The sequence below is a fragment of the Pseudochaenichthys georgianus genome, chromosome 11 (assembly GCF_902827115.2).
Source record: "Pseudochaenichthys georgianus chromosome 11, fPseGeo1.2, whole genome shotgun sequence".
Classification (NCBI taxonomy): domain Eukaryota; kingdom Metazoa; phylum Chordata; class Actinopteri; order Perciformes; family Channichthyidae; genus Pseudochaenichthys; species Pseudochaenichthys georgianus.
In genome coordinates this window covers 10,298,331-10,310,946 of record NC_047513.1, presented here as the reverse complement: position 1 = coordinate 10,310,946, position 12,616 = coordinate 10,298,331, and the positions used below count along the sequence as shown (strand labels likewise).

Below are 12,616 nucleotides of genomic sequence, written 5' to 3'. Positions count from 1 at the left end.
TACACACTTATGTCCTCGACCAGGCCTATGAAGGTATGAAAATGTCAACAAATAATGGAAGTAATTTAGGGAATTAGCCTACATTAGAAATGTATACTCTCTTTTATTGTGTTGCTTGTGGTTGGTTGTGGTTTTCTGATATGATATAACGGGGATGTTATTTGAAAATGTATCAGATTATTATTTTCTCTCTTCTTTATATTTCAGAAAAAACCTACACTAGTTGGATAAAATTACTGCAAGACCATTGATCTACACAGCAATGTGGCAACAAGACAAAAGGTTAGCTAAAAAGTACATTTTTTGATAAACATTTCAAATAGTATCCCCCCTGCACGCTTTTAAAAAAAAAAAACCTATTGAGTTCATAATGAGCTCTTGAGATGATTGGGCTTTTTGTGAAAAGCACTCGTGCAGCGAGTGAAAAGGAAAAGAGACACTTTGAGTTGTTCACCTCCTGTGGCTCTTTGCTCTGCGGCAGAGAGGGCAAGCATTCAACTGATTTCCTTTTTATGTCGTGGGGACACGGTGTAACAGCAGGTATCAAAAAGACCGCCAGCAGGGAAACGAGTGAATAAACACTTGCGAACTGATTGCACAGCCTCATATGACTCATATGTTTCAACTTCGTTGTGATAATAATGCAAATTAGAGTTGGGAAACAGGCAAAAAAAAACTCCAGAATTACAGTCTCCTTGTTGCAGGAGCTCCAACAAGGCGTGTAGGACAGAGAGTGAATACACATACTATACAGAGAAACCAATGTGAGTTTGGAAAATTGAACAATGTAAATCTATTCTAGAAGACCTCAACAATGGAATCATGATCAGTAGAAATGGCCATGACATGGGACCTTTAAAGTGAGGTAAGTTTTTATCAAATAGAGGAAATAAAGTAATTTAAAAGTTGTTTATAAATTATGTGAAACTTGGGAATCTTAAAATATAGGTTTTTCCCTCCAAATAATCAGATTAAAGTCTTCTAGTCAATCAGCCCATTTGTCAGTGAGTGAGTCGGGCGGAGTGGTCACCATGATCTTGCTGGTGGTTCCTCTGGGATTCTCCACAGGCACAGAGTTGTTGAAGACCAGCGCCCACAGCAGCCACACGGACTTCCCTATGGTGAACTTAGATCCACCTGACTCTGAGAGAGGGAGAGAAATCCAGTTTTTAGGAAATTAAAAATCTTTGTACGCTTCATACAGGTGCTGAGAGTTTGCAGGAGGCCATACAGCATCCAATCTAAAGCAAGAAAAACAAGTCTATTGCGGTGCAAAAGCTCAATAACAAGACACATACAATGCACGTGTTGGGTATTGAACCCTTTTAACTGGTGTTGTGGATAATCGAACACTACAGGGTTCCGGAGTGCACTGAGTCATCAAATGGATAACAAAGTATTTACTTGCATAGCCCGGCTGGGATTAACAGTATTGCATTGTGGTGTATAAACAAATCAATGAATGCATGACCAAATTAATGAATGACTAAATGAAGAAGTTTATTTTCAGTGACTTCTCTTCGGCTACTGCACCGGATTCAAGGCAGAAATAAAACGTAGCACGAAATCAACCCAATAAAAAAGCCACTATTAGCATTTTATTTGTCATTGGCACTGTGGAGTTAATTTTCGTTGTTTATTCATTTATTTTCTATTTATTTATTTCAATCATTAAGCATTAAGCTACTTGTTTAGTGTGCAGGTTGTCATGAAAAATAGGTCTCAGTTGGGAGGGAACCTTGGTTCCAGTATTTTGTTTCCCTTGGGACTCATTTGATGAGGGACCGTCAGCCATCTTAAAAAGGCCAGTGAATTCTTTGTCACTCATGTTTGGATCAGCCACAGGGCACATGGGCAGCTGGTGAGTGTTTGGATTAAATATGTGACCTGCTCTATCGAAATCAGTCGCATTGACCCGAAGACACATTTTGAGTTGTATACACTGTTGGAAAGAGGATATTCATAGCTTTCTAATGATATCAGGATTGTTGTTCTACTCCAAATATTAAGCGAAATACGTCACATTATATAATGACTGTCACAGAGTCATACTTTTGAGAAAAAGGCCTTCAAAGTTTTCTCTTCTCTGGAATCCATCGATCTGATTGATTATTAGCGGAGCAAATTATCAAAAGGAGGGAAGATATTTTCGTTTGCAATACTGGTCTGGGGGAAGCTCGCGAGTGTGTATGTGTGTATACGTGTGTGTGTGTGTAATTTTGCGTTTGTGTGTATTGTTTGTTTCCCGGGGAAAACCCTCACGAGAAACACCGGCTGTTGTTATGCCTGCTGTGGCGTTAAGTTCTCCGCTTGTAATTATGCCGTTACAAGCTTCAAAGCTGTATATATCATCTGAATTTGCCAAAACAAGTTTAATATTCTGAAAGCCAAGACTTTGTTTATTTGAAATCAGATGAAAACAAACTGTAACGGACCCTGCCGTGTTATCTATGATTACTATACGCTTACATTCATAATGTCAGCCGGAGGGAGGGGGGGCGGCGCTGCGGAAGAGCAGATTGCGAATGAGAGGTGCCTGTCTTCGTCCCTTTACAAGCTTCAAACATGTATTTATCGTGTGATTTTGGAAATAAAAGTTTCATATTCTGAAAGCCAAGACTTTGTTTATTTAAAATCAAACAAAACATCCGAACCCCGGAAAACATTTTTTTTACGCAAATCCACGTTTATTTTGAAATGAGCCGTTGCGACTTCTGACTGATTTCGATAGAGCGGGTCACATATGTGTTTATGGTGACAGACTTTTGTTGTGTATGCTTTATGTAATTTGTGTATTATGTATTTTCTCTTAACTTTGAATCTAACTTTGAATGGATTTGTATGAAGAAAAGCTAACTTTCTGATACCATGTGCTTCTTTGAATGGAGAAGAGCACATTAAATAAACATCAATCCTACACTAAAGCTGAGTGGTCACGCCCTGTGTTGTTTTAGTTTTATTTTATTTTTTTCGAGCGTGTAAAACTAAAGAAAATACAAATGAAAAAAAAGGTGATACAGACATGATACAGTACTATACAAATGAATGCAATAACAAAACGAAACATTTAATTGAATAATCTGTAGTATCATTGTCTGATATCAATAGACAGCCCTTTCGGTGGGAGTAAAACCGAACAGGCACGAACGTGTTTCAAGCTTTTCTTTGAACCTGGTTACAGTGATTTCAATGCATTCAGCTTCAAGAGCATTTGTGAGGTCTAACACTGATGTTGGGTGATAGCGTTTGGCTCCCAGTTGGCATTCCGATTTGTCCCACAGGTGTTGAATGGGGTTGATGTCAGGGCTCACAACAAAGTGTGAAGACTATTTATATATGGAACTGGATTCTTGCACTGGGGCTTTGTTATGTTGACACAAGAGAGGGACAAACACTAGCTGTTATGATCAGATGGAGCCCACTTGTGTCTGGAATATTTGTTGATGCCTTAGCGATAGAGCCAAGCCTAAACCATGAAAAACAATGGGCCCAAAGCTACATAGTGCCTAAATACTTTAAGCCTTATAGTTAATATCATTATGATGGTGGGTTGCAGTGATAGCAGTACTGCCCAAAGTAATTTAAAATCCGTCTGATATTGAATTTCTAAATGATGGAGATGGAGCTTAACAGAGGGCTGAGGAAAGACTTCTGTGTTCAAATCAATAATCAGTGAAGCCTCAGAAGGAGAGGATCCAGTTGATCTTTCAAGATGAAAGGTGCTGAAATATTTCTGGCTGGAAGAAGAGTCAACAGTCTGAAGGTATCAAGGGAATGGTGCCGTATAGATGGAGGGAATAATGAGTTGGAAGTATCTAGAGTTGTCAACTTTTTTGCCATGAAAGAGAATGTATAAAAAAAAGATGGCGGTAAATGAAGGTATGGGAGAATCTTTAAAGCAAATGGCAGGCTTTATTTGGTAACTGGTCATAAAAAAACGTTGAAAACAAAACAAAAATTCTCCATCACAGTAAGTGGGTTAGCCTACAATTTGTTTTATTTTGATGCTAAATACCAAAATGATAAGGATACTAATAAAAAACAGTCTTAACCATAACCCTTACCCTACATTGAATTGGAGTATCCTAAGGAAAGATATCCAACATGGATTTCCTAAAACATTGATAATTTAAAAGTGGTGAAGTGATCTCTAAAGTTATTTAGTATAATAACGAACACTTTCTGGTTTTGGGATTCTACCTTTATGTGCAATTATATGGTTTAGACAATTTAAGCTCAAGTTTAAATGTAGTTACAATTTGACCTTTCAGCTGAGTTTTATCTGATTAAAAGTTGCAATGTATGGAGATCTTTGATATCAGATGTGAATGGCTCCTTACGTTTTGTTCCTTTAGCTTTGCCATCCTTACATGTTTGAAAATAATATGAAAGTGTTTTAACTGATTTGAGTCAATTGTCTAGTAAACCCTGCACCATATGTAGCATGAACACCTACATTTTACTCATGTGATAAACATGTAAAGTTAGGAGATTATAATAACTATTTAGAAAAGGTTCACATTTCTACATTACATTAATAGACTTACAAAATAATTACTTCTGAAATAAAATGTATTTATATAGTGGTAAAATATTATTCATTTTTATTTATGAATTATTTAGCGAACAATAATAAATTCTGCTTATGATCTTACTTACGTTTTTTTGAGCTTTTTCTTTACTGTTTTTACCACAACTGATCTGAGAAGGTTTGTAGAATAGGTCAAAATAGTGTGTTTAGGATTGAAGAAGCAGAGGTATGTTAGCAAAGAAGAAGCTAGAACTGACAAACAGTGATGAACAGATACCTACTTGTCACTCCAAATCTATATAATTCCGCTTGTGTCAATTTATTAGAAAGTAATGAATAACATTTCCAACTGAATGAATCAAAATGAATATGTCGGCACAGAGGGGAAGCCGGTAAACATTTTGGAATAAATGATGAACTGACAAGTACTGTTCAAATGTCAAAGTCAACCATCACTGCGCTGTCAGTGTTTGTTTCATTAAATATAAATAAGCCAGATTGGGGGTGTGAAGTGATTGTTTTAGACTCATGTGCAGCGAAAAAACGCAGGGCGCTTTGCATAATTTGAGTAAACACCCATCTCAAATCAGCCCCCCCCTCGCTTACATAACTGACAAAGTGACAAGTTGGTAATAATGTAGTGAAATGAGCAGTGGCAGTGGGTTGATTGGCGTGCCGGCGCTTGAGTGACTCCGTCTCTTACTCTTGGCGCTCTGCAGGCTGCGGTTGTATCCCACGGGGCTAAAGAACTCAAAGATGAAGACGGTGACGGCGACCACCGACAGGCACATCACAAACATCATCACCCACACCGCTGGGCTGTAGGGCTCTGAAAGACACACGTGCAAACAGATCAGAGAAAGTTTCTTTGTCATCTGCAAAGTATTCCTTTGTTTGTCATGAATAGACTGTGGAGATAAGTTGTGTCCCGGAAATCAAGAGTTCAAAATCATTTTGTTGACCTGTTACTTAAATAAGATAGGCGTGGAGTGTTCATTATTTGTTCAGTAATAATCAAACCACAGATTGCACTGTAGTTTTTCCGATGCCAAGCAAATCAAAGGTCTTTAGCAGGTTAGCAAAAAAGTCACACCCATGCATAAATGAGACTATAAACAAAGGCTATATGACTGTGAAAGACAGTTAGAGTTGAAGATAGAGTAGACAGTGAATTCAAAGCTAGGTTCTGTGTACAAAAAATACTTTTAGCAGTTAGTTGACTGTATTCAAACAAATAAAAGCTGCAAATGTTCCGTGTCTTTAGTCATAGGCAAGACACTCCTGTGTTGCTCTTCCCGAGGTTTCTTCCATTGTCCCCTTTATTTGTGGCGTTTTTTGTTCTCCACTACGAGGGTCTAAGGATGCTGTATGCTGAACACATCGTGTTTTTGGGATATATAAATAAAAATAGATTGATTCATTGGTTGGTTCTGGAAGGTCACTCCTTAACTGCATCATAAAGCCCATCAGCAGACAAAAGACTTATAGTATATAGGCGAAGACTGGACGAGATGTTCTCTACTCTGGGTGCTGAGGAAACCAGCAGACACTTGTGAGATTTGCCAAATTAGTGAGGGATTTCCTGCCAACACCGACAGCTGTAGCGCTAATCAAAGCCCACTGCAGAGCCGGGCTGAGCAGCCAGGTCCACTCATCAACACCTTTGTCTCACAGTGTTCCATCCAGCGTGAGACTACAAGCTGCATACCGAAGAGCACTGCTTACATGTGAGGCTTTTAGCTGACGCTCCCCCGCAGAGAGGAGTACATTGAGGGAGCAGGTGGAGAGGCTCTGGATTTATCCATTACACTTACTGCCAGACAGGGTTAATATGCTTTTAACGCTGGGCTTTCAAACTGAGTGCCATGAGGGCGGAGAGGCTGCAGCTTTTATGTTTGCAGCAGTAAACCACATCACAGGTGCAGAAACATGTTTTGACATTTCATGCTGGTTTTATTTTTTTAATCAGATTTAGGTTAAGAAATTATGGAATCATCTAGATAAAGAGACATTGTTCTCATTAGGGGGTAAATCGGAAAACTGCAATATTAAAATGTTAAAACATACAGTTATGCTTCGGAAAATGGGTTATTTTTATTCAAACGAACTCTCACCGACTGTCTTTTTGTAAACCTCAAGAATTGCCTCTCCCAGCCATATTGTGACATCCTTCAATCAATTAAAACGAAAGATAGACTGATGTCAACTCAAATACAATAGGGGCTTTAACTGGAAACATAAAGCTTTTCTGATTCTGGTAGAGGTCAAGTGTTGCTAGGTGACAAGCAGCATGAATTGGAATAATGATTTCAAAAGTAGTTGATGATGTGCTCTTTGTGTTTCTTATATAGTTTGATTGCCAAAATAAATACAACTGCAGTGTGGCAGTGCACGTTCATTGTCTGAGGAGAAATAGTTAGTTATGTTTCATTTTTGTTCAACATTATGAAGTTTAGACATCAGAAGAACTAAGACTTGAAATCAAATTTCTTCGTAATTGTCACCAACTGTACAATCTCTATTTTTGAATATTTGTATTGTGAAATATGTGTAAAAATTGGGTGTTCTTCAAAGCTTCTTTTTCTCAAAGCATTTGTTCACTGCAGCCAAAGGAAAGTGACGTGAAATTGATTTAAATAGATGGTTGTTTTATTGTGTCTTGCCAAGCATTTTTCTCACCAAATATCACAGCCAAGTTTACGAAACGGCACAAAATCAACCACAAAATGAAAAATAAGTTGTGAACAAATCTCTTTTTTATTCAAAAGGTAATGTTTCCAGCAATACAAGCATGATATTTTTCATGTCAAATTATTAAAATGTATGGTATTATATTAATTGGTCATATTTAATTGTTTAACTTATATTGTGCACACAATATAAGTTAGGGTAATTATGTCGACGGGTCATGTACCAAGGTCAGATTTTGCAGGTTCGAATCAGGTCTGCAATCCCAAATCTATTGCTTAAATTCAGGCTTAAATCAAAAATGACCTTAAAAAATAAATAATTGTGAAGGTTGAGGAGTGGTTTGAACCTCCCCCCGACTGATATCCCATTGCTACATCCTCTCTGGTCCTCAGGCATATTTGTTTGCTCATGTTGATTTTTCTCGACAGGTGGAGTCTGTTTATATTTTGCATCTTTTTCAAGGCGATGTCAGACTTGTTTTATTCTGTTCATGCACTCTCTCATTGAGTCCCAGCAGCTATATGTATTCATTTAGGACATATTTAAACAAGGACTGTCAACAGGAGACATATGATCTATGTCAATGACGACCCATTATAAATGTGCACACACCACCACAGTCTATACTGGAGCAGATCCACTGGGGCACATGGGGTTAAGGTTGGGGTAATGAGGTTTACGTGCCCTTCCTAAGGGGCATTTAAGCTGCACTTTGCCGTGTAAAGTGACAGCATTACTTATTCATTTTGTTTGCCAACTTGTCCCAGCAGGTCCAGGGATGCAGACTGTTGACCTTCGTACTCGGGGCGCTGGGAGTAGCATTAACACGGTCGGCTCGTGATGAAAAGCCCTTTTTAAAGGGAAGAATAAGCACACTGTGAAGGTTGTCTCCGTAGTGAGAACCAGAGTTGTGCAGGACAAGGACACAGTAATGTATCACATGCCACTAGCTACATTAACATTTACATAATAATGTCATCATGCCAGGAAATTAGAGTGAGGTAGTCTCAATTAAGACTTTGAAAATGGATCCCATTAAAGTTTCCATGTGGAACATCCCCTGCGAGATGGAGTTCATGACTTTATGAGCTGTTCATGAGCACTCATGAAACATTCATGAACAACTCATTATATGTTCACTTGTCATGTTCATGAACCAAAATTCTTAAAATGCTCATGAACCATTTTAAAGAGCAGTTCATGAAATGTTTATGAACATTGTTCATTCATATAAAGTTCCTGTTTTGCTCATGACAGACTTTTATGAGCAATTTATGAACTTTTCATGATCCAGCCAATCACAACATTATAATTAAAACCCCAAAAAGTGTGCATGAGTATTTCATGAACTTTTCATGACTATGAGCATTTCATGAATTTTGGATGATTGTGGCGAGTTCAGAATATTTTTGAATATTCATGAGCATTTTATGAACTTTTGATGATCAGTGTGATGATTTTAAAGACCTCTTGAATATTCATCTACTATTTGAACATGTCTTTCTTTTTTAAAAACTTTTAATCTTAAAACAAAACAATAGTGAATTTGAAACTGAACATTATCTGTATTTATTTTGGTGACATTCATATCATTTTATGGTTTGTCTGTACTGTTTGAGAAGCAGTACGAGTGAGGCTGCGGCCCCACGAGGACGAATTTGGTCGTTTGCGTTACTGTTTGGTGTCATATAGACCGTTCGGCCACACGAGGACGACCGAATATGGCACTAAACGACTGAGGAAACGACAACGGGTCCCAAGGTGGATAGAAATGCAAACGCCACTCTCTGGGGGGTCAAACAGCTCCGTGTGTGCGCACTATACGGACATTTTCAGATCACTGATAGTGATTGCGCAATAGCCCCGCCTCTCCCCACCTCTTCTGCTCACCTCCGCTTACCCCGCGCCAGTGCTGAAGTGTTTCGCCACCAACAACAACAACAATGGCGGATCGCAGAGTTGCTATCGTGCTCCGGACGCTATTGACCATGCTACAGTTGTTTGTGCAACATCTACAGCAATAATGATGAGGCAATAACCCCGCCTCTCCCCACCTCTGCTGCTCACCCCCGCGTCAAAGTAGACTGCACCCTGAATTCAGATTATTTATCTTTCTCTCGCGAGTGAAGTCTAATCTGACAGGACGGAGACACGCAGCTCTGCTCACCTGCAGCTCCTCCCGCTGCAGCAAAACACACACTTCAAGTCAGATCATCACCCTTAGCTATTTTAATTACCTCTCAAACTCCCTAAACTAGTTATAAATATGTTTATTTTTACAGTCGGCCGGGTCACTGATTACTGGATGAGCTGCTGCATGAGACAGACACTGGCGCTGTCCGAAGAGAGGGAGGAAAAAGAGAGGCTCCGTCTATTTTATCATTATATTATATAGAGTCGTTATTCATTTGTTTTAAAGCTCAATAAATAACAAAGAAGACCTTTGACCGGCACTTTTATCATTTTGTCCGGAAGATTTCAACTTTAATACACGCTGACTGGCGAAAAACTCTGCCCGGTTCCCTCGGCCCCCACCGCGGAGAATAAACAGAAGGGCAACCATGACAACCATGCTTCTTCGCTGCTTTTGTGGAGGAAGTTACAGCGCCACGTAGAGGCTCCTGCATATGTACTGCAGCTTCTCCAGCGGTTGGAGCTAAACGGAGCGGTCTCGTGTGGGCAGACACTATCCGGATAATTATTGCATGTGGACGGAAGCCGTTTGCGATTGCGTTTGCGTTAATCCTATGCGTTTAGCCGTTTGGGACCCGTAACAAAAAATGTTGTGCAGCTGAGTGTCAAGAACTGCTTCAAATAGTGATAGGATTAATTGTAGTGCTCCACCTGTATACATGTATGTTTGTTTGTTTGTTTGTTTGTTTGTTTGTTAATTTGAGTAAAGTTCCATTGTGATTGACATAATTGTTGTTTTCTATGGTTGCCAATTGACCCACAGTCAGTGGTTCATGAACAGTTCATGTACATGAACAGTTCATAGCCAGCCATTGAATTATATTCAGTGACTGGGTATGAACTGTTCATGAACGGTTCATGAAGTTGTTATGAACAGTTCTTGATATGTTCATGAACAATTCTTGAAATGTTCTTGGTTGAATATCCCTACACACTCACTGAAAACTCCATTTCATGAATTGTTCATGAACCTGCCTAAAACCATATTCCATGAATTGTTCATGAACCATTCCAGCACAGGAGTTTCATGAGTAGTTCATGAACTGCCCTAGTGCCATTTAATGTTCATGTCACTTTCATGAACAGTTCATCAACTTTGTTATGAGCTGTTCATGAATATGGTTCACTAATATTTCATGAACTTTTCATGACAAGTTCATGAACAGTTCACTATCATCTCACTGGGGATATGACAGCCACTGTTCCCATCGTATGCAGCTGATGTGTCTATCATGCAAATACCATGTGCATATATTATTTGATCTAATTTACACCTGGATGACAAATACATAGGAGTATGTCAATAAGTAGTTTAGTCTGGCTGAAGCGCTTCATGAGGTGTTGATGAAACCACAGAAACGTAGCTTTTTCGTTGATTTTGGTTTGAAAGTGTTGGTAATAAAGAAAGAGGTTACAGTTGCTTCAAACACCTCCCACTGAAATGTTATCGCTCACTCTTTCCTAGCAAATATTGCCATAAAATACATTGTTATGGTATTTCTAACAATGTAAAGCACATTTTCTACTTTACGTTAAATGTCCTCCCCCTGTTGAAACAAAGTATGTTTGCTCCCTAGAAAGAAATCTTAAATGACAAAACAATGGAAGTGTCTTATTAGTGGAAGATCTTTGACATATGTTGTTAGGCAGTCGGATTGCTAAGAATGTGAAATTGGGTGAAAACGGCAAACATGTGTCAGGGGGAAAGCATAAAAAGTCACTTTGTCAAAACTTGATAACCACAGTACACCATATCATCATTTTTTTTAAATCTGTGTGATCATAGCAGCTGACAGATATGTTTGTATATGTCTCGCCTCTGCAAATACTCTTGAGTAGTCTGAAGGCTTTGAATGTTCTTATATACGAGTCAACCTCTGACCGTGACTGTAGTGTGTCGGGACCATGGATCACTATAGCAGCCAAAGAGGGAATAGTGATCATAGACTGCATATATAAAGCCTTGTGTATGGCCATATCATCATGGTTTTTAATAACCGCAATTAACAACAAATGGAATGAATTATAGAGCTTAGTACAACTCAATACAGAAAAAAACTAAATGTTACAATAGACTTAAATTAAATAAAAACCCACTTTGAAAGGGTTAAAGTTATGTCTTGATATATGTTCATTATAAGCGATCTTGGGTTGATGAAAGGCGCTATATAAATTAAAGTTATTATTATTATAAGACAAATACACACTATAGAAACGGACAATACATGGTAGTGCCCAAACTTAGTTTCATATTTACCTCTTTGTTTTTTGGACCCGCTAACATGGATTTCAACGGAGTAAACCAACCAAAGCCAAATGCCCTATCTTGCAATAAAAGGTGAATCAAAACAAACAAGTACATGACTGTGTTCCTGCTGACAGACAGTTAAACAAACAAACAAACAAACCTAAAGCATAACCTAATAAAATCTCTTGCACCCCCCCCACACACACACGCACGCACACACACACACACGTCACACACTCTACCTTTACTTCTGCTCACTTGTTACATTTTCACGTCTCTCTTTACTGGGTCCCCTGACAGTTTAATTGTTTGTTGTCATGGAGGCTTAGGATTTGTGTCACGCCTCGCTTTACAGCTCCGGGGTCTGTCTGGGTCTCTGTGTTTCTCCTTCTGTCTCATCTTCTTATTCACTGAGTGTATTCCGGTGTTGGAGGATTGATTAAGCTATAATTGTTAAAGCTAATTTAAGAAATGGAGATGTTTAATGTTTCAATCTAACAAATCTATAAAATAATTGTTTCAAGGATTAAGAGGAAACTACTAATTCATTCAGAAAATTAATATTTCAGTATTTCAAATGTAGAATTCTGGCCAGACTAAATCAGTTTAAATTGTCAAAAAAATTAAAAAAGGCGGCACGCTCTCTTGTGAAAATGTCACAAATACTGCAATATTAAGGAATGAGCAGTGTGTCAACACTTGCTTTCACTCTGAAGCATTTGTGTTTCGAATATTTGCCATAGTTAGTCATCTCTTTAGAAGAAATCCTAGTAAGCCAAGTTCAACCTGCAGCAGTATTTGACAATGCCACCTTGGTGTCCATTTTAACACTTCACTTTGCTTGTCTTTTATCATTAACTTCATGGTTTTGTGACGCCAAATGGACAGCATTTACATAGCACCTTTCCAGTTTTAACAACTCTCTACAATCCTCAAAGCGCATTTATACTTAC

At 38.5% G+C, this 12,616-nt stretch overlaps 1 pseudogene; it reads right to left on the bottom strand.

The window, feature by feature from the left end:
- LOC117455484 (glutamate receptor ionotropic, NMDA 2D-like) overlaps window positions 1–12,616 on the bottom strand; it is a 233,194-nt pseudogene that overhangs the window by 32,675 nt on the left and 187,903 nt on the right.